A 19,163-nucleotide genomic window follows, 5' to 3' on the forward strand; every position below is an offset into this window, starting at 1 on the left:
AAGGAGCCAGTATGGCTGCCTTGAGTAAGGAGAGTTGGGAGGCCACTGGTGAATTTTCAAATGCCAAGGCTGGGGTTTGAAGTTAGAAACGTTTGGAATATTTTAAAATGTGGTTATACTTCTGTTTAACTGAGTTGGTGTCAATGGCCTGAGGTGGTATCCACGATTACATTTGTTCTGTTGGCATTCTCCAACCCTTCCAACTACAGAACAGCCTTTGAGACCATCAGCCAATCAGTCAGCTTGTAAGAGAGTTTGAAAACAATCATGAACGGGAGATAGGTCTCTGCCAACTTCTATGGGTCTGGAGAGAAGAGTCACCTGAGATACCTCCCAGATCAAGATGACCTAGAAAGATGTGACAAGAGGTCTGAATAGTAGAACACCGATGAGCGAGTTATTTATGGCAGCATTCCAACTGTTGCTAGAACTCCCTTATTAAAATAACAAATGGGTGGGAGGCCTGGACTTGGCCTCAGTGTCAGCTCGTGTGTAAGATATACCACTTTATTTTTTCACATATTGATTTTCTACATGTAATGATCCTTGACTTTGGGAATTCAGAGAAAACCATGAATATGGTACTTTTCATATAGGTCTTTAATAAGTGTCGTTATTGATTGCATCAAAACTCCTGAGATAGGAGTATGTGTGTGTGTGTGTGTGTGTGTGTGTGTGCACATGTGTGCATTTGTGTTTATGGTTTGTTTATGGTTTTGTTTATAGTTTATGGCTTTGTTTTATTTAGATCATTATAGTCATCCATTATATTTGCTCCTCCTAGCTTACTGACCTTCTATAGTTTAATAGCCAAAGTCCTTGCTGGCCTTTTAAAGAATGCTAAGCATAACTACATCTCTGTCACAAAGACTGATTTTCCAGAAATCATTTTATTTAAAATCCATGCATTTAGTCAGACATGGTGGTGCATGTCTTCAATTTCAGCACTCAGGGAGGCAGAAGCAGACAGATCTCTGTGAGTTTGAGACCAGCCTGATCTACAAAACAAGTCCAATACAGCCAGGACTACACAGAGAAACCCTGTCCTGAAAAAAAAAAATCCATGCATTTTAGTCATGTTTTTGTAAAAGTAGGTAGATCTCTCTCGTGGTCGAACTGTTGGTTGGTAGGAGGGCAGAGTACTCCTGGGGTTCAGGAGTACTGGACATGCCAGTTTGCACTCCTCTGTCACTGTGTCCACTTCTGAGCAGGGAAGCATTAAAAGGGTTTGTCCCGGGCTTTGGTTGCACTAAAGTTGGCATTAACAACTTGGAACAGAGGCCTCTCCGGCCTTGATGCCCCACTAGGAGCTCTAGCATTTGTTCACAGCCGTGACACTGAGATCTGGGGAGAGTCATGAAAGCACAGATGTGGGAAAACAAGTCCGGTGACTGGTTTTTCAGACCCATCCTGTGACTTGTTCTCCGTCGATCCCAGATGCAATGGGTTTGAAGCAGGGACAGTGGCAGGCCAAGGAGAAAAGAGACAATAAACTACACTTTCCCCCTAGAAGACAGGCCTGCCAGGGGGAGAAGAAACTTCCAAAGAGTGCTGAGAGGTGTGAAGAGGGGTGGGCAATGGAAGGGTTGGAAAGAGAAATTCTCTTTCTCAGAGAGATAGTAGGAAAGTGGAGGTGACAGCTGGTGGGTCAAGGTGAGAACAGGAGGGTGGAGGTGATATCGGGAGGGTCAAGGACTCCTTGAAATATATACAAACTGAAGACACAAGGTAAATCAAGCTAAACAAGGAGAAGAAGGACCCTTAAGCCTGCAGATCAGAATTCTGATCTTGCTCGTTTTCCCACCAGCTGCTGGTTCTCAACTATACTCAACGTGAGTCTCAGTTTCCTTGTCTGTGAGGAAGTGTAGGGTTTGTACCACATGACCTACTGTGCAGATTCTCTTTATAATCACATATCTGAGCAGTTCCATGAGGCCCCTCTTCTCTAAAGCTTGATAGGAAAGAACACTGCATGACACTGAGCTCATCCGATGAGAACTCTGTGGACTGTCTTCGCATCACCCCTTTTAAGTAAGCAAAGTTCAGTGATAAAGTAGACATTTTTTTTCTTCTCTTACAATAGGCTTTCTTCTCTTATAATACCTTCCAACTGTTCCATTCGGAAAAGCAGAGAACATTTTTTTTTTCCCCATTAGGTTGAATGAGCAGTCTCTGTCTCTATTCCTATGGCCGGCAATGCACAGCTTATTTCTTTGAAGGACAGTTGACAAACTGAGCTTGTGAAGTTGTCCATTGCTTAACATCCACCCATGTCCACTGGTGCCAAAGAGAATGAAAACTTTGTTCTTTTTTTCTTTTGGCCAAAACTTATGACCCTACCAATTTTTCCCCGGCATTCTCTCCTCAGTGTCCTTTCCCATCATGTAGCTCAGAATCCTGTTTGCAGAGGAAGGAAGATTGTACCTCACTATTCTCCATCTTGGTGCATTCTTCAAAGAACTCCGTGGTGATGTCAGCACCCTTCCTCATGAGGGCACGGTTTATATTTTCTACCTGCAATGGAACTGTATGTCTGTACCGAGAAGATACACAGAAGGGAACGTGAGAAATAGAGCGCTATGCGTGGCTGCCGTTTCATCTTACTTCAGGGGGTTGTTCTTTTGATTCTTCACGCTATGACCTGTTATTTGTGAGCCATGTGTACTACCGCCATCATGCCATATGAATAAGCTGTTGTTGCCAATGGTAAATCCTATGGTAACTTTATCGCTACCAACTCCCCTCTTCCCTCAAACCACAAAGTAGATGAAAGAAGCTATAAAAAAAGGTTAGAGAATGGACAGAGCTGGAAACAACTTTTTCCTGAAAAAATTTTTTTTTCTCAAGATCAAAATCAGAAGGCAACTTTTTAAGGAGCGGCTCTGAATGTAATTTCCTTCCCTTTGTTCTTAGTTTTAATTTCCCCCCAACTGCACTTAGGTCTCCAGTGTTCTTCTTTCCAATTGAATGCCAATGATTTGCACTTCTGTCGTCCCTTTCATCTGGGAACCACAAGGCCATCTGAGGCATCTCTCATCAGCTTCAGAGGAGGGCTCCATCAGGTAAATCCTTTGATACCCTTCTTTTCAGAATGCATAGCAAGCATAGACTCCTCCATAAGAGGAATGCCTTCTGGACCATAGGCTTAGGTAATCTCAAAGTGCAGCTGGACTTGGAGGGATGGTGATGTTCTCATGGTGTAGTGGGAATACAGATAGAAGAGTTAACGAGCATGTGAGCCCACAGGGGCATCCTGGCTGTACTTCAACACTTCTGATCTGCACATGATGCCTCGTTTGGCAAGTTGAATTAATTATCAGGTGGTCAGGGTTGAGTAAGAACTGGGCCGCCAGGCTGGCTGATGTCTCAGGCTTGAAAAAACTCTGTTGCTTTATAGTTAGGTGGTTGATGTCCAGTACTAATTGAAGTATTATTCTTTAGGATGATCTCATTTGATTATTCCCTTAGTAACGCTTAAGCTCAGGGTGAACAGACAACGATCGAAAGGCGGTTTGTTTACTACAGTCCAAGTTCATTTCGAGAGGGACCTTGGGATATTTTCTTGACGAAGTCTAATATAGGCCACAAATTCTCTGGAACAAGATCTAAAATCCTTGCTACAAATAAGAGAGAGAATTATGCTGAATACCTGAAGCCAATTTTCATCTAATAGGTGTGCGATCAGGGGCGCATTGTCCCACAACCTCAGCTATCTTGACAAGTAGGACCAGTTCCAGTGTTAAAGCCCCCAAGCATGTGGTTTATCACAGGTTCAAGTTGCATGGATGTGGACCGTGGCATCCTACTAAGAAAGGTACAGTAGCTCAGAGCTTAGACAGTAGAGCACATTTAAAGAAGTAACAGATGTGGGTGCTGTCATATTTCTTAAAAACAAAACCTAATCCTACCCTCCCTCCAAAAAAACAAAACAGAACTCTATTGGGAGAAAAAAGAATGAGTAATAGAAAAATTTGCCCTCCCACTACTTTTTATCATGAAAGACTGCACAGAGTCTCTTAAAAAAAATAACATATTTGTTGCAACACTTGATCAAGAGACCAGTGACTTCTGGTATTTCTCATGGGATCTATGGCCATCCTTGCCAATGAACTTCTGGTGAAGCCATGAGCCAGCACCTGGATAGAAAATAACATTTGCAGATCCCAACTTGCATCATCCACTCCTGCTTTCAGATCAGTGCCCCAGTACCAAATCACATTTAACAAGAACATTCTGGCTTAGTGAGAGCACTGAGACAGTCATGGGACACCCATTTCCCCTCCTTTCCTCAGCCCAATATATCTCTCCATGTCTGAGAACCAATTTTTTTAAAAATTCAGTTGTCATAAAGAAGCTAAATGAAAAAGACAGGGAAAGGGAGCATAAAGTATGTTCTGATGACAACATAGAGATATGCTGTTAAGTCCATCATGTTTCCTGATCTCAAAAGAGTATGTTAGGGTCTTAGAGAGAAAGTGTTTCAAAGAATAAGGTCATCTGTGCAACAGTAAGCTTCACATTACCGTAATGAAATATCTGAGTCAATTAATGTCTAAACAGAAAACTTCTAGATGACCAACTTGAATGTGAAAACCCAGGATCAGGCAGCTCTGTTGGTTTGTCCTCTGGTGAGGGTGGACATAGACAATGGCTAGATCACATGTTGGAGTGAGTGGCCACATCTCGAGCCAGGAAGAGAGAAAGAATGAGATGTTTGTCTTTAATAGTACCTTTCACAACTTCCTACTAGGCTCCCCTGTTAGGGGTCCACAGCACTTTCTGGTTCTGCCACCTCAGGGACCACACGTTTACATGAGAACCTTACAGATACACAATAATACCAAGCCACAGCCATGTGAAAGACCCATTAGCCACAACAATGTTGCCTTTCCTCAGGCACATCAAACACCTGGCCTCCTCCATCTACTTCCATATTGTTCTTTGGCATTGCTGACCTTGGAGTTTCCACTCTTGCTATCTCTCTGCACTATTATCTCTGTTCTCATTGCAAATACAGACGGAATATTTCTGTCTTTTTAACATCATTAGAAATACTATGACAGAACTATTAAAGTTAGGTTATAGTTAAAGAAGATAAACACCGAAAAATAAGTGCTGTAAGATCTCACACATGACATGTATAGGGGTTACAACAATTGTTTTCTTTGGACTGTGAAGATGATTTAGTGGGTAAGAGGGATACATAAACACAAGGGCCTAAATTCAAATCCCCTGCAGCCACATAACCAGAGCATTTTTGCATGCCTCTGTAACTTCAGTGCTGTAGGAGGGTTGAGGTAGAAGAATTTATGGGACTTTCTGTCCACCAGCCTACTGCCAAGTTTGGTGAACAATCCTGTTTCAATGGCATAAAGCAAAGAATAATGGAACAGGATTCAGACACGTAGCTGGCATTTGCTACTTAGTGGGTTCCCCTTTCTCTTCCACCAGTCTACATCTTTATTACCACCCCCAACACTAGATAGGGAGAAAAATGATAGAGGGGAAAGGGGGCAAAGTTATCATTAAATTACTTCCTGCTGATTTGGGGCATTAAGTTCCTTGGGGCAAGTTTGATCTATCCCATCAAAAAAAAAGAAAAAAAATCCATTTTTTTCTTCTTGTTTCTTTGTCCATGACTGCTTGACAGTTGCAACTAACAGTATTCAACTACCAATTAGTCAACAACAGACACCCCACCTCTCCAGGCACTACCATTTATATAACTTCTGAAAAGCTCCCAGAATCCCAAACATCACACACTCACAAAAACTATCTGCATCTGGCAAAAACCACACTTCTGCTTGAGCAGGAGGCGAGTCATAATCACCTGCTGCGAAGCAGCCTCATATCCCCACACTTGGCATAAAAACAAAAACACATTCCCATAACATTTCTGGTTTGTTTGTTTGTTTGTTTGTTTGTTTGTTTTCAAAGAAACCGAAATTCTCACTACACAGACCTCTTCCTCTGACCTCCAGAACATGTGGACACACACACCTGTGCATACAGCACACACATATATACCGCACTTAGAAATAAACAAATGACAATTTAGATTAAAAAAAATTTAGAGTTGTACTCAAAGAAGTAGAAGGTGGAATGGTGTCTACCACAGACCAGTAGCCAGGTGTTGGAGCAGATGTTGGGCAGAGTACAGATTATCAGTCAGGAGGGACATCTATCTGCTGATTAAGGGAGATTTTAATAACCGTGTATCACATTCCTGATACTTGTTAGCAGGTTACACTTCAAGGTTCTCATCGTAGAAAAGATATATGAGGTACTGCGTATGTTAATGAACTCAGTTCTGCTCTCAAGCAGCATATACTTGATTAAAATAATCATTGTTGACATAATAAAGCTATATATGTGTATATTCTATATAAACTTTTTAATTAACTATTTTAGAAAGTTAGACAGTTTTCAACATATCAAAGTCAGAATTGAATCTACACTCCACATCCCATACGCTACCATCACCCCTGTTCGCACCCTTCAAATGCTCCTCCAGTTCTATACTCATCCAGCACAATGGCTTACTCACCAGCATGACATCAACAACACACACAGACTTTTAAGCCTTATCGAAACTTAACCTTCAGTCTCTAGGATTGTGTAAGACACAGGAGATGTTTCACACACACATTGAGTGGTAGACTAAATCTGTGTAAGGATTTTGACGTCTGAGTGAAGAATAAGCACATGCAGTTGAGCACTGAGCAATGGGTAGGTCTGCTGGTCTCTAGAAGTAACAACCCAGAAGGTAGAGACAGAGCTGCCTGCAGAGTCATCTGAGCCCACGCTCAGTGTCCTTCAGCATTCAGCTGTAGACTACCAAAAGTACCAGGTGTTCACAGGTGACTGGGATTGTAGTTTCCAATGTGGCCCAAAGAGAAAAATATCGATCTCAAATCCCATTATAGTGAAAAGATACTTTGGAAATATTTAATAAAAGGCTATTGTTCTCACCACGATATTCCTTGGTCTCATCTCTCATAGGTCACTAATCTGGTAGATGAGGCGAATGAGATAGAAACCACTGAATTTGACTTAATACTGCTAGTCCACTTTGAAGTAAAAGAGAGCACAGAAAAGCAAAAGCAAGAGTAACCCTGGACCAGTTGTCCTGGTGCAAACTGGGGAACTGCAAGTAGATCCTAGTGCCCTGTCATTTGTCATCACCCCTGTACTATTCAATAGTTTATAGAGCACTTAGATAGAGATTTAGAAAACATGTTGGCTGGGGCCAGGGATGAGTTCTGCATTGCCCAGAACAAAATACAAACTGAGAGAAGTCCTCTGGGCACACTCAACAATAGAGGAAATTGGCGCCGATGCTGTTAGAAGATGCTTGACAATCATGAAATATCAGGATATGCTTCTTCTCAAAAAATCACATCTGTGTACAGGTTGGAGGAATTTGTGGCCCCTCACACAATCTGACTTGACAGCGTGACCTAAAATATTCTTAAAACAAACAAAGACTAGCTAAAGGAAGGCAAGAATGGCTCTCTTTTCTGAATGCTGGTAGTTGGGAGCTTGGCTTTGAACTCGGAAAGAGGTAAAACATACAGGATAGTTCAAGGTGTTGCAACCATATCAGATGAGAAACAGTGGAAAGGTCTGAGATGAACAGCCTGGCAAGGGGATGGCTCAAGGACCAGGCAATCACCTGTATCAGAAGGGCTGTCACAAAAAGACATCTTGTTGGGTCTGGAGGACTCATCCTACAGGTAGCAATAGCAGGTGGCAGTTCTGTGAGTGCAATGGTATTTCATAACAAGCAAGGGATTAAACTAATCATAGCCATGATTGAAAAACCACTTCCTGATGCACTTTTGATGGGAGCTTTGCCTGATTACACATCTAATGGGCGTTCTAAGTTCTCCTTTAGAAGTGTGCTGTTGTCGTAATTGCAGGGTATAAACACGTGGTGCTCAGAGGTGGAGCCCATGTCCAGCATGAACAGAGCCCCACATTCCATCTCCAGTGCTAGAAAGCAAATCCGACAATCAATCAAACACGTGGGGTTCATTTTTCAGCATACTTTAGAAAGTTTTCAACCAAATGGTGAGTTAAACTAGCTTTACTTTCAAGGTAGAGAGAAGTTATGCAAGATCAGTGGGTGTGTGTGAGTATGTGTGTGTGTGTGTGTGTGTGTGTGTGTGTGTGTGTGTGTTTTCTGACATATAAAGAGAAGTAATTCTCTAACTAAAGAGGCCCAGAAGGGAGCAAAAAGGAGGAGTTGCCGGCTGCAGGACAAAGTGGTCCAGACTGACCAAAAGACCAGGAATTTGTGGCTTCATGAAAGTGGTCTCTGCCAGGTCTATCCCCAACACTCAAGCAGGCTTTAGTCCCCCTAACTGACAAGGTAGTCTGTGTCAGGGGGGCCAGGGCCATCCAGACTAGCTGTTGGCAATTTCAAGGTCATGATTTCTCAATGCTCATGGTAAACATGGTACAAAAGTCAAGTGCCCTCAGCTCTGGACAGTCATAGACATTGCTAACCTAGTCATCAAGAACCAAAGTTCTCTTTCAGGGTGATAGCAAAATAGGTTATGAGGTTTCCCCCAAATATCACAACTGATGGTTTTTGTTTTTGTTTTTTTTTCTCATTGAGCTGTAAAGCAGTATGAAATGACCTTTTTGATACCAAGACAAACTTGGCACTCTTGCCACCCAATACTCTACTGTGTCTCCAGCTCTCATGCCCATGTAAGAGCTTTTATATTGTTTTAGATATAGCATTCCTATGTCAGAGGCAAGATGTTTATTTTTTTTCTTGTTTGTTTGTTTGCTTTGTTTTGTTTTTAAGGTGAGTCATTGAGACAAACATCCCTCTAGAAAACAGTGGGGTGATGACAGTTGGGCCATGTCATAGACCATGTTGTAAGGGCAGTTGTTTCTCTCTTCTATCACCTGGATGTCCATTTTGTGGATCTTGGAGGCTGCAAGACAGTCAGCCATGTTTATGGCCCCTGCACGCATCAGCTCAATGGAAGAGGGCTCTTGGGCTCCCTTAGAGGTCTTGATAATCATAACCTTAAGAATGAGACTTCTGAAAAGTGTCTGAGTCAAAGAGAGTCCATGTTTCTTAAGAGTTCCTTTCCTTTTTTCCACCTTCAGGACCCAATGTACCAGGATTTAGGCCACGTCAGAGCTGAACCACCTCTGGCTTCCACTTTGAGGGTAAGTGAGAGTACTGCTTGGGTGGCCTGTGCTCGAAACAGCTGCTGTTCTCTTTTGTCCACTGTAGTTCAGGGAGTGTCTCTACCACTTGGAAGTACTTGTTCTCCTTCATGGTGAGTCCTTTGTGCGATGAGAAGCTAGCTAGCATCTCTCAGCCCTGCCTGGATGCTCTCTCGTAGGCTTATTTCACAACCAGGGAATTCACAATGGCATGCAGCTTTACCTAAACTTCACCATCAGAACCTTGCCTAAATTGGCCCTGGCCATTGATGAGGTCATGTCGAGGGAGTGTTACCTAACAAGTCCCTCCAAATTGAGACATTTCCTCCTAGAGGGAGGAGAAAGCTCATGAGCCCTAGGAAGTAAATAACCCAAGTCCTAGAAAGCTGAATCTCACAAGATTCACAAGGCCTCTCCCTGACTTTATAAGAACAAAAAAGTAATTTCTAAGGAGAGGAGATTCTCTGGCCTGTGAAACCACCTTCAAGTAGAGGTTGCAGCTGTCCAGAGTTGTCATTCAGCCTCAACTGGACTTTCCAATGTTCATTGGTTCACCAACTTGGGCGTAGGTGGCATTGTTTGTTTGGTCTGTCACTGACTCCCTATCTAGGGTAAATGGACATTTGTTAGCATCTCCCCACTCAGTTTGGGGGCAGACACAAGTCTCCCTTTCCTCCACATTGGCAAAAGTTGATACTTGACTCCAGAGTCACTGGCTTCCAGGTGACACTGCCCACATTTGACCTTTGAGGAGCCTTGGACATGAGCCTTGCCAACATCTGGTGAACAGGAATGGTTGTCTTGAAGCCACTGAGAAAACAAAACCTGGTCTGTCTGTCATATTCTGTCTTGGCAAGACAACTATGGTTGACAACAATTAAGTATTTATTTTTCAATACTTGTAGAGAGGATTTTAAATGTTCTCAGCACGAAGAAAGGGTAAATGTCTGGGCTGATAGATACACCAATTTCTCTGATTTTTGCACATTATATAGCTATATTCAATATCATATAGCATCCCCAAATATGTGTAACTATTATGGATCAATGAAACATTTTTTTAACAAAATTTCAAAACTAGCTCTCTTTGTTGCCAGACATCCACCATCCATCATGGACAGCATGCATGTTCCTGGAAAGGACCTGTCCCAGGAGGGACTCCCCTGCCACTGTAGCATCCCTACCTGGCTGATGTTGATGTCTAATGACATGAAAGAACAGATTTAAAAAGTGGCCAAGAAAGGTCTGACTTTCTCCCACATAGGTGTGATCCTGAAAGACTAATACAGTATGGCACAAGTCCGTTTTGTGACTGGTAATAAAACCTTGAGAATCCGTAAGTCCAAAGGCCTGGCCCCCGATCTCCCAGAGAGGGTCTCTCCATCTGATTAAGAAATCAAGCAAGCATCTTGAGAGAAACAAAAAGGAGAAAGATGCCAAATTCCACCTGATTCTGATAGAGAGCAGAATACACTGATTGGTGCGTTACTATAAGACTAAGCAGGCCCTCCTACCCAATTGACAATACGAGTCGTCCACAGCCTCTGCTCTTGTGGCACACATTCTCTCAGGTACTCAAGCAATAAAATCACTTTGAATAAAAATTTCAAAACTATTTAAATGAAATGTTTTCTAGTTCATCCGAAAGCAGGCTTTCCTTCAAAACTAGAAATAAACAGGAAAAAAAAATAACCTGTCTTAGATAATAAGACATCATGTTGTCCCCAAATCATGTTGTTTTCAGGTGTGGGTATGGAGGAGGGTACGTACCTATTTGACTTTGTCTATGTTTGGGGAAGATGGATATGTTGCATTTTTATTTTCCCACTTAAGATGGAATCTGCATTTATCTTTGGTGAAAGTAGATAGGAAGCATGGCAGGGCCAAGGAGAATCATTCTGATAACATGGTTGATTACCCAAATGCCTGAGTGAAAATAGTGAGAAATATGAGCAAAGGTAGCACGGTGCTGCACATCTAGGTTCCTTCCCAATACATTTCCCCCTCACAGCAGAGGCAAACTGAAACTTTTGATTCCCAGGTCTCTGCGTGTGTTCTTTTCTCTTGATATTAATAACTCCACTTTGCATCACACGTCTCGGTTTAAAAATGTTTTCAGCATCCGCTCCCTTAGGTATTTATAGTGAGGATTTCACACTCGGCAGAGGTAAAATTCCTTTCGGCTGGGCGTGCAGGCGGTGAAGTGCTTTCCTCTCTCTACTCAGTTGCATCAGGGCTGAGTGGGGGATGAAGGAGTTGAGGGAGCCGGAGGAAATGATCCTGCAACCGTTTCTCCTGCTGGGGAAATCAGCTGATGTCTTGCTTCAACCATAAGGCCTGGTTGCCAGAGCCCTTGTACTCTTCCAAGTTCAAAGACCAATTTGCAATGGTTAAAGGCTTTATGATGTGTGATTGGATGCCTGTGTGTCTGCGCGAAGGCTTGTGCGCAAGAACGCAGGTGCCTGCAGAGGGCAGAGCGGCTGGAACCACTGCGACTACAATTACAGGTCGCCATAAGGACCCGCAGGGAGGAGTGCTGAGAACAGAACTCTGATCCTCTGGAAGAGCAGCATATGCTCTTAACATCTGAGCCACCTCTCTAGCCCAAAAGACCAATTTCCAACACATTGGAGAAACGCTACAGCCTTTAGGACTGCTTTGTCTTAAGATTCTCTCCTAATGTCCCATTTTCTGAGCTGGAAAAAAAAAAGGGGGGGACAAGTGACCCTCTCTCTCCCTAACAGGTTGAGACAGAGGCGGGAACATAACTGCCTTGGATTTAGACGTTTGGCGGGCACCATCCATCCTTCTTTGCATTTCAGGCTGGCTTTCTTCCTAGTCTTCTTCGACCTTCTATTACAAAATAGCACTTTGCATCATTCCAAGTCTATGGGGGATATGTGTGCCTGGCTTTTCCCCGTCCTACTCTACACAGGGGATGGCTCAATAGCTAAGAACACCAACTGCATACCACTCCTAGGCATATATCCAAAAGATGCTCAAGTATACAAGGACATTTGCTTAACCATTTTCATAGCAGCTTTATTTGTAATAGTCAGAACCAGGAAACAACCCAGATGTTCCTCAGCTGAGGAATATATACAGAAATTGTGGTACATTTACACAATGGACTACTACTCAGCAATTAAAAACAAGGAAATCATGAAATTTACAGGCAAATGGTGGGAACTGGAAAAAATCATCCTGAGTGAGGTATCCCAGAAGCAGAAAGACACACATGGTATATACTCACTTATAAGTGGATATTAGACATATAATATAGGATAATCATACTAAATTCTGTACACCTAAATAAATTAATGAAGAAGGAGGACCTTGGGTAAGATGCTCAATCCTCATTCAGAAAGGCAAATGGGATGGACATCAGAAGAGGGAGAAAATAGAGAACAGGACCGGAGCCTACCACAGAGGGCCTCTGAAAGACTCTACCCAGCAGGGTATCAAAGCAGATGCTGAGACTCATAACCAAACTTTGGGTAGAGTTCATGGAATCTTATGAAAGATGGGGGAGATAGAAAGATTTGGAGGGGAGCTCCACAGGAGAGAAAAAAAAATCTGGGAACAGGGGTCTTTTGTGAGACTGATACTCCAACCATGGACTATTCATGGAGATAACCTAGAACCCCTGCTTAGATATAGCCCATGGCAGCTCAGTGTCCAAGTGGGTCCCCTAGAATAGGAAAAGGAACTGTCTCTGACATGAACTCAGTGGCCTGCTCTTTGATCACCTCCCCCTGAGGTGGGTGCTGCCTTACCAGGCCACAGAGGAAGACAATGCAGCCAGTCCTGATGATACCTGATAGTCTACAATCAGAGGGAAAGAGAGGAGGACCTCCCCTATCAGTGAACTGTGGGAAAACATGGGAGGAGAAGAGGGAGAAAGGGTGAGATTGGATGGAGACAGAGGAGGGGGCTACAGCTGGAATACAAAGTGAATAAACAGTAATTAATAAAAAATAAATAAATTTTAAAAAAATAAAATGGAAAAAATAAAGAACACCAGCTGCTCTTGCAGGGGACTCAGGCTTAGTTTCCTGCACATACCTGGCAGCTAACAATCAACTGTAACTCCAATTCCAGAGGATCTAACAGCATTTTCCGGCCTCTTCGGGCACCTCACACATGTGGGACATTTACATGAACATAGGCAAGCTACCTGCACATACAAAATAAAAACAAATGAACATCCATAAACTCTGATCACAAGCATAGGGTGTGACAAAGACTGTGTGCACAATCCTGGGGTCCATACCTAGCACCAGAAAGTAACAACAACAGAAATGATCAAAGAAGAGACTTGACTCATAGTTCCTGTGTTGCTGTGGCTTTATTTCTCCAACATAAACTTTGGACCCTTGTTCCTTCACAAGATTACATTTTTTACCTTCTTACCACAAGCCACTTGATACCAGCCAGTTGATCAGCTAAGGCCTCAACTAGCTGATTTATCCAGCCGTATTATCCAGCAGGCCCTGCTGAAATATTTGCCTAGCAGTGAAACAAACACCCTCAAACCATCTTCATCCATTCACAGAGGCATGGTAGAAGTGCATTTTCAGGACTCGGCTTAGTTTTTAAGAATACCAAATACAAGCAGGGCATGAGAGTGTACACCTGCAATTTCCAAGGTAGGGAGGCTGAGGCAGGGGAATTACACCGTATTTGAGGACAGCTTGAGAAACATAGTTTCACACAGGAATAGACCATGTAGTAAGACTGTTTCAGGAAGAGAACAAGACAGAAACCAAGACACAAAAAGAAATTAAAAAAAAAAAAGTATGTGAGCATATATACAAAATCTGTTTATGTGTGTATTTATTCACACACAATCACCTCTCTGAATCCACATATACTGGTTCCATAAATTCAACCAACCATAGGCAGAGAACCTTTGAAAAAATAGTACCTACATAATGACAATTTCAGTTAGTCATTTTTCCCAGACAGATCTGCATAACAACTACTCTCTTGGGCTTGTATTTGGAGCCCTGAGTCACCTCCAGGGAATGTGATTTGATTTAGGGGTTGTGCACAGGTTACATGAAAATATTATGCAATTTTACATGAGGGGTATGCGCTTGAGCATCTGTGTGCTTGGGTATTGTCTGTGTTCCTGGAATCAGCTCCTTTCTTTATAGCATTAAATGACTACATGCACATAATTACCCTTGGGTCTCTAGGGCCTTAGAATGTGTGTCTTAAAACACTTACAATAAAATAACACTTTGAGCTTAGAAGCAACCCATTTTCATTGAAAGATTTCCTGTCTTTCACTAGAAAATTCTGACATTCTGTCAGCCCTCTCCCCTTTACCCCCCACCTTCACCTTCACTCCCTACACAGGGAAGATTGATGGGGTCAGTATCACGGTGATGGGAAATTCCTTTTACAGGCAGCTGAGGCAGCATTCCATTGTCAATCCAGTATCAGCAGTCAGAACTACCAGCATTAGGCAACAGTCAAAAATTCAAAAGCCTTTCTGGAAATTGCTCTAGTTCTACCTTCAAGGCACCTTCCAAACATTCAGCCCAAGATAATCTTTCAGGGCACAAGTTCGACCATTAAGCAAATTTCCTTTAGTTCAATGCGCAGCAAGAGCCATGTAACAGAAGGCAAGACTGTATATCTCTTTTAAAGGCAGAGGCTTCTCTCAGCGAAAATAGAATCCAGGGAGTGGCAGCCGAGCCTCCCGCCAACCAAACCATCTTCACAAATAGTTTTTCTATTTTCAAAAGAATCATATATATTTTCAATCATGTTTAGACATTGTGTAGCTTGAAGACAAGCACACAGAGATTAACTGCCTTGTTGTGACCATTAGCAAAACAGGCCTGAGATAAACGGTCAGCTTAGAACATCTTCCCTGTGCCACACACAGAATTTTATTTTCTGTATAGCTCTCCGATGCTCTCAAGGGTTCACTCTATTTATATAAAGATTCTTTGCCTCCCCAAAGCCTGGAATGTTTATGTTTTAATACGTCATCTTCAAAGACTCCAGTGTGAAAAGAAGAACGCATTTTTAAAGACCTGTTATCTAGATCCCAGAGTTATTTACCAAAGGAAAGGAGCTTTTTAGTAGCAAATCTGTGTAGATCAGTGGTTCTCAAGAAGAGGCAATTTTGCCTCCGTAGAGGTCACTTGGAAAAAGTCTGAAGACACATGTAGTCAAAGCTAGTACCTAATGGGCAAGGCTAGGGGTTCTTTAAAGTGTCTACTGGGTCCAGGACAGACACATAGTAAGGGACTGGGTCAGCTAAGTGTCAATCAGACTGTGGCTGACCCTCCTGTAGATATTTTGGTTGCATACTGTAACACAACTTTGCTCATAATGGAACAGAACAGGCACCAGTGTCCTTGGGGACTGGCATAGATGGCGTGTTGCCGTGAGTACACACATCCTCCATTTCTCCACATTTCGGGTCAGAGAGAAGACTGTGATGCTGGGAGTGAGACTCAATTCATAACAGTTAGGAATTAGAGCTTGATATGGTAGAGGTGCTTTCTTTATGAGTCATGGCAACTGCCCTAACCATCTGTGGAGTTAGTACAAGGAACTGTACCTTCCGCTGATGTCCAGAGTGGAGGAGGGCGCCTTACTATCTGAGGATTTATTCCTCCACTGATACGCAGCATGAACTTGGGAAACTCCCTGGCTCAATGTCATTATAACGCATGGCTCTGGATGGCCTGTCACCTGCTGAGAACACATGGTCCTGTCTCTGTCCACATCTGAGTCTAGACTGTTTTATTTTTTAAGCCATATTTTTCACTCCCATCTTTTTCAAAGATCCACAGGGATGGTTTAATCAAGGTTTGAGAAACCCTCAAATTTTTCCATTGCTTATGCTCACAGATCCTGTGTTCATAGCTTCTATACATTTCTCACCTTTGGGGCACTAGAAAAGACATCCTTTGCTTGTGGCAGAGCCTAGGAAGGGGCCCACAGGGCTGGAATGAACCAAATATCTCCTTAGTCTTTCTTCTATAACACATTGAACTTGCCAAGGCAAATGCATCAACGTATTGTTCATAACTGTCAAGAGCGCCCGAATTTCAAGGCAGCAACTATCCAACTTTCAAAGTAAAGTCAAAGTGGTTGGCATTCTGTATCAAGCCCTTCATGATGTTTCATCACTACAAGCCTGGAACAATCAAGAGGCTGGACAGGGGCCTAAGACAGATTGTTTAACCTCTTTGAACCTCACTTATAAAGTGCTAACCAGAACTATAGTGACACAGCGCAATGGCCCCCAGAGACTCACCTGTGTGAATGCTCTTCCTATAGGGAGTGGTGCTATTAGGAGGTGTGGCCTTGTTGGAGGAAGTGTGTCTCTGTGGAGGTGGGCTTTGAGGTCTCATATGCTCAAGCTAGGCCTAGTGGAGCAGTCTCATTTTGGTGCCTGTGGATCAAGACGTAGAACTCTCAGCTCCTTCTCCAGAGCCATGTCTGACTGCATGCCGCCATGTTTCCCGCCATGCAGATCATGAACTAAACCTCTGAAACTGTAAACCAGCTCCAATGAAATGTTTTCCTTTATAAGAGTTACCATGGACATGGCCTCTCTTCATAGCAATGGAAACCCAAACCATGACATGAGTAATGTGAGTTAAGAACAATGCCTTCATCTTAGAAAATATCTTGGCAGGGCTAAGCATGCCCATGGGGACCCCAGGACCCAAACTGATTACATGTCAGAATTCCAGAGAATAAGTACAAATCTCTAAAAAGTTGCCAAGGACAGCCTCAAATCACTGTGTAGACAGAAGGACCAAATAGCACTGATGTGCCTGTGGGTAGAATGCATTCTGTTAGCAACAAAAGCTATCAGAAGGCAAGAGGGCAAAGTTTACGGCTTCAGGAGGAAAACGAAGTCAGACCTTGAATCATATACCCGGCCAGAATCTGTGAACAAAGGTAAGATAAAGTTGTTCCCAGATATGCAATAGCACAAAGAGCTAACTACTCACAAATCCCGTGTGCAGATGTTACCTGGAGGGCTTGCTCTAGCAATCTAGAAATAAAGTTTTGTTTCTTTGGGTTTCGTTTGTCTGAGACAGGGTCTCATGTAGCCTAGGAGCTAGCCTCAAACTCAATATGTAGTCGAGGATGAGCTAGAACTTCTGGTTATTCTTCCTCCGTCTCCCCAGTGCTAGGATGGGAGGTACACACCATTATGGCCAGTTTGATGATGAACTGGAATAAGAGAGGACCGTGAGGCATGGGAACACGTAATAATGAAGTGTATCCGGAAACGGACAGGCAAGCCAGGACACAAACTGTAGAATCACTCAGACTAAAGCAGCAGTGCTCAGCGCAGGATGACGTTACTCCCCAACAGATTCCTTTATGAGTAAGATTTATCGAATCATAATAGTTACACAGTGTTTCAGAGTAATATCTGAGGACAAAGCATGTAAGACGTAATTAAAGCTTGCTCATTGAGTTTAAATGTTATAAACCTCAGCAATAAAAGATAATGAAACAAAGCCAAATTGGGAAGTAGAGAGGATCGGAGAGTGAAGATAAATATGTAAGCATACATCTTATTTTATGTATATATAATAGACAGCAAAGAGGTACTGTCTAAACCAGATAATGTAAGAATACAGAACTATGGGACTTAGGACAACTGCTCTTTGTAACTCTTACTTTCAACATTTTCCAGGATGCCTCAGGCAATGAGGTTGGCTAAGACATATATGTTATAAGCAAAGAATTGGAAAGGAGGCAAAGAAAGGATTTACTCTTTGCAGATAACATGTTTCCATGATACAGTACCACAGCGAATCTTCTCAGAAACCATCGCACATGGTAAATGAGCCCTGTACCTGAGTAGAACATGTCAGGAATTGATAGCCTTAATAAATGATAAGGAGTGATAACCTCTGCAGAAACAGCAGAAGGTAAATCACCAGGAAGAAACTTACATGGGAAATGCAGAAAACCTTTCTGAGAAAAAAAAAAAAGAAAGAAAGAAAGAAAACTCGACATTCCCGGTAGAATCAAAGTGAAAGCCAGCGATTAGAAGGCTTGAGAGCCTGAAGGTATCTATCTGCGTACCCACGCTATCTCACAAAAGGTTTTGGTTTGTATGTGAATGCTCCCCCACATGTCATGTGTTTGAACATATGGCTGACAGCTACTGGCATTGTAGAACCTTTATAGGGTGGGGCCCAGCTGGCAGAAGGAAGCGTTGGAAGACTCTCTTGAAGAGTCTCTACATCACGGATAGGGCTGAAAGGAAGTTGCTGTTTGGTCACCTGCGGCTATGTGACCCTCTATCTCAGCTCTATCTCAGCAATGCAAACTGAGTCTCTCCTGCCACCATGTCTTCCCGGTAAGGACAGACTGCAACTTCTGGAAACCATGAGCCAAAATACACCCTTCTTCTGCTAAGCTGTTTCTTTTGTTGTTCCAGCATTCAGAAGAGGAAAAAGCACACAAATGTAACATGCTCCGAATTGAAACATTAGGTAGCAGGATTTAAAAAAAAAAAAATTCCATTTCATGCTGGAAATTAAAATGCTGTATACAACCTCAACCGTTAGCGGGATGAGTTAGCGTGTTATGCGCGCAGAGAAGACGGGAGTGACAGAGCCCACGCACAGTCCAAGCGGGATCCAATGAGCAGATCACAGACATTGCTCCAATGCAATGCTTCTTCTTGTGTATATTATATAAGGATGAGATGATTAAGCAGTGTATCCATCCGCTCTCATTCTCAACTGTCTCATGAAGATGCTAGGAACCTTCTAGCTATTTTTAGATAAATTTTAAACAAAATTTTTAAGATAATTTTGTGGAGACAACCACACAGCCAATTGAAATGTCTCATATAAACTCCAAAAAATAACTAGAAGAGACATGCATGCAGGTTATTATTATTATTACTATTATTACTATTATTATTATTATTATTATTATTATTATTATTATTATTATTATTA

The 19,163-nt window shown here is 42.5% G+C and overlaps 1 pseudogene; it reads left to right on the plus strand.

Moving 5' to 3' along the window:
• Positions 1–10,305: 10,305 nt before the first annotated feature.
• LOC129667452 (40S ribosomal protein S13-like) overlaps positions 10,306–19,163 on the plus strand; it is a 53,150-nt pseudogene continuing 44,292 nt past the window's right edge.

Source organism: Psammomys obesus, unplaced genomic scaffold (assembly GCF_907164565.1).
Source record: "Psammomys obesus unplaced genomic scaffold, mPsaObe1.curated_primary_1811, whole genome shotgun sequence".
NCBI classification, from domain to species: domain Eukaryota; kingdom Metazoa; phylum Chordata; class Mammalia; order Rodentia; family Muridae; genus Psammomys; species Psammomys obesus.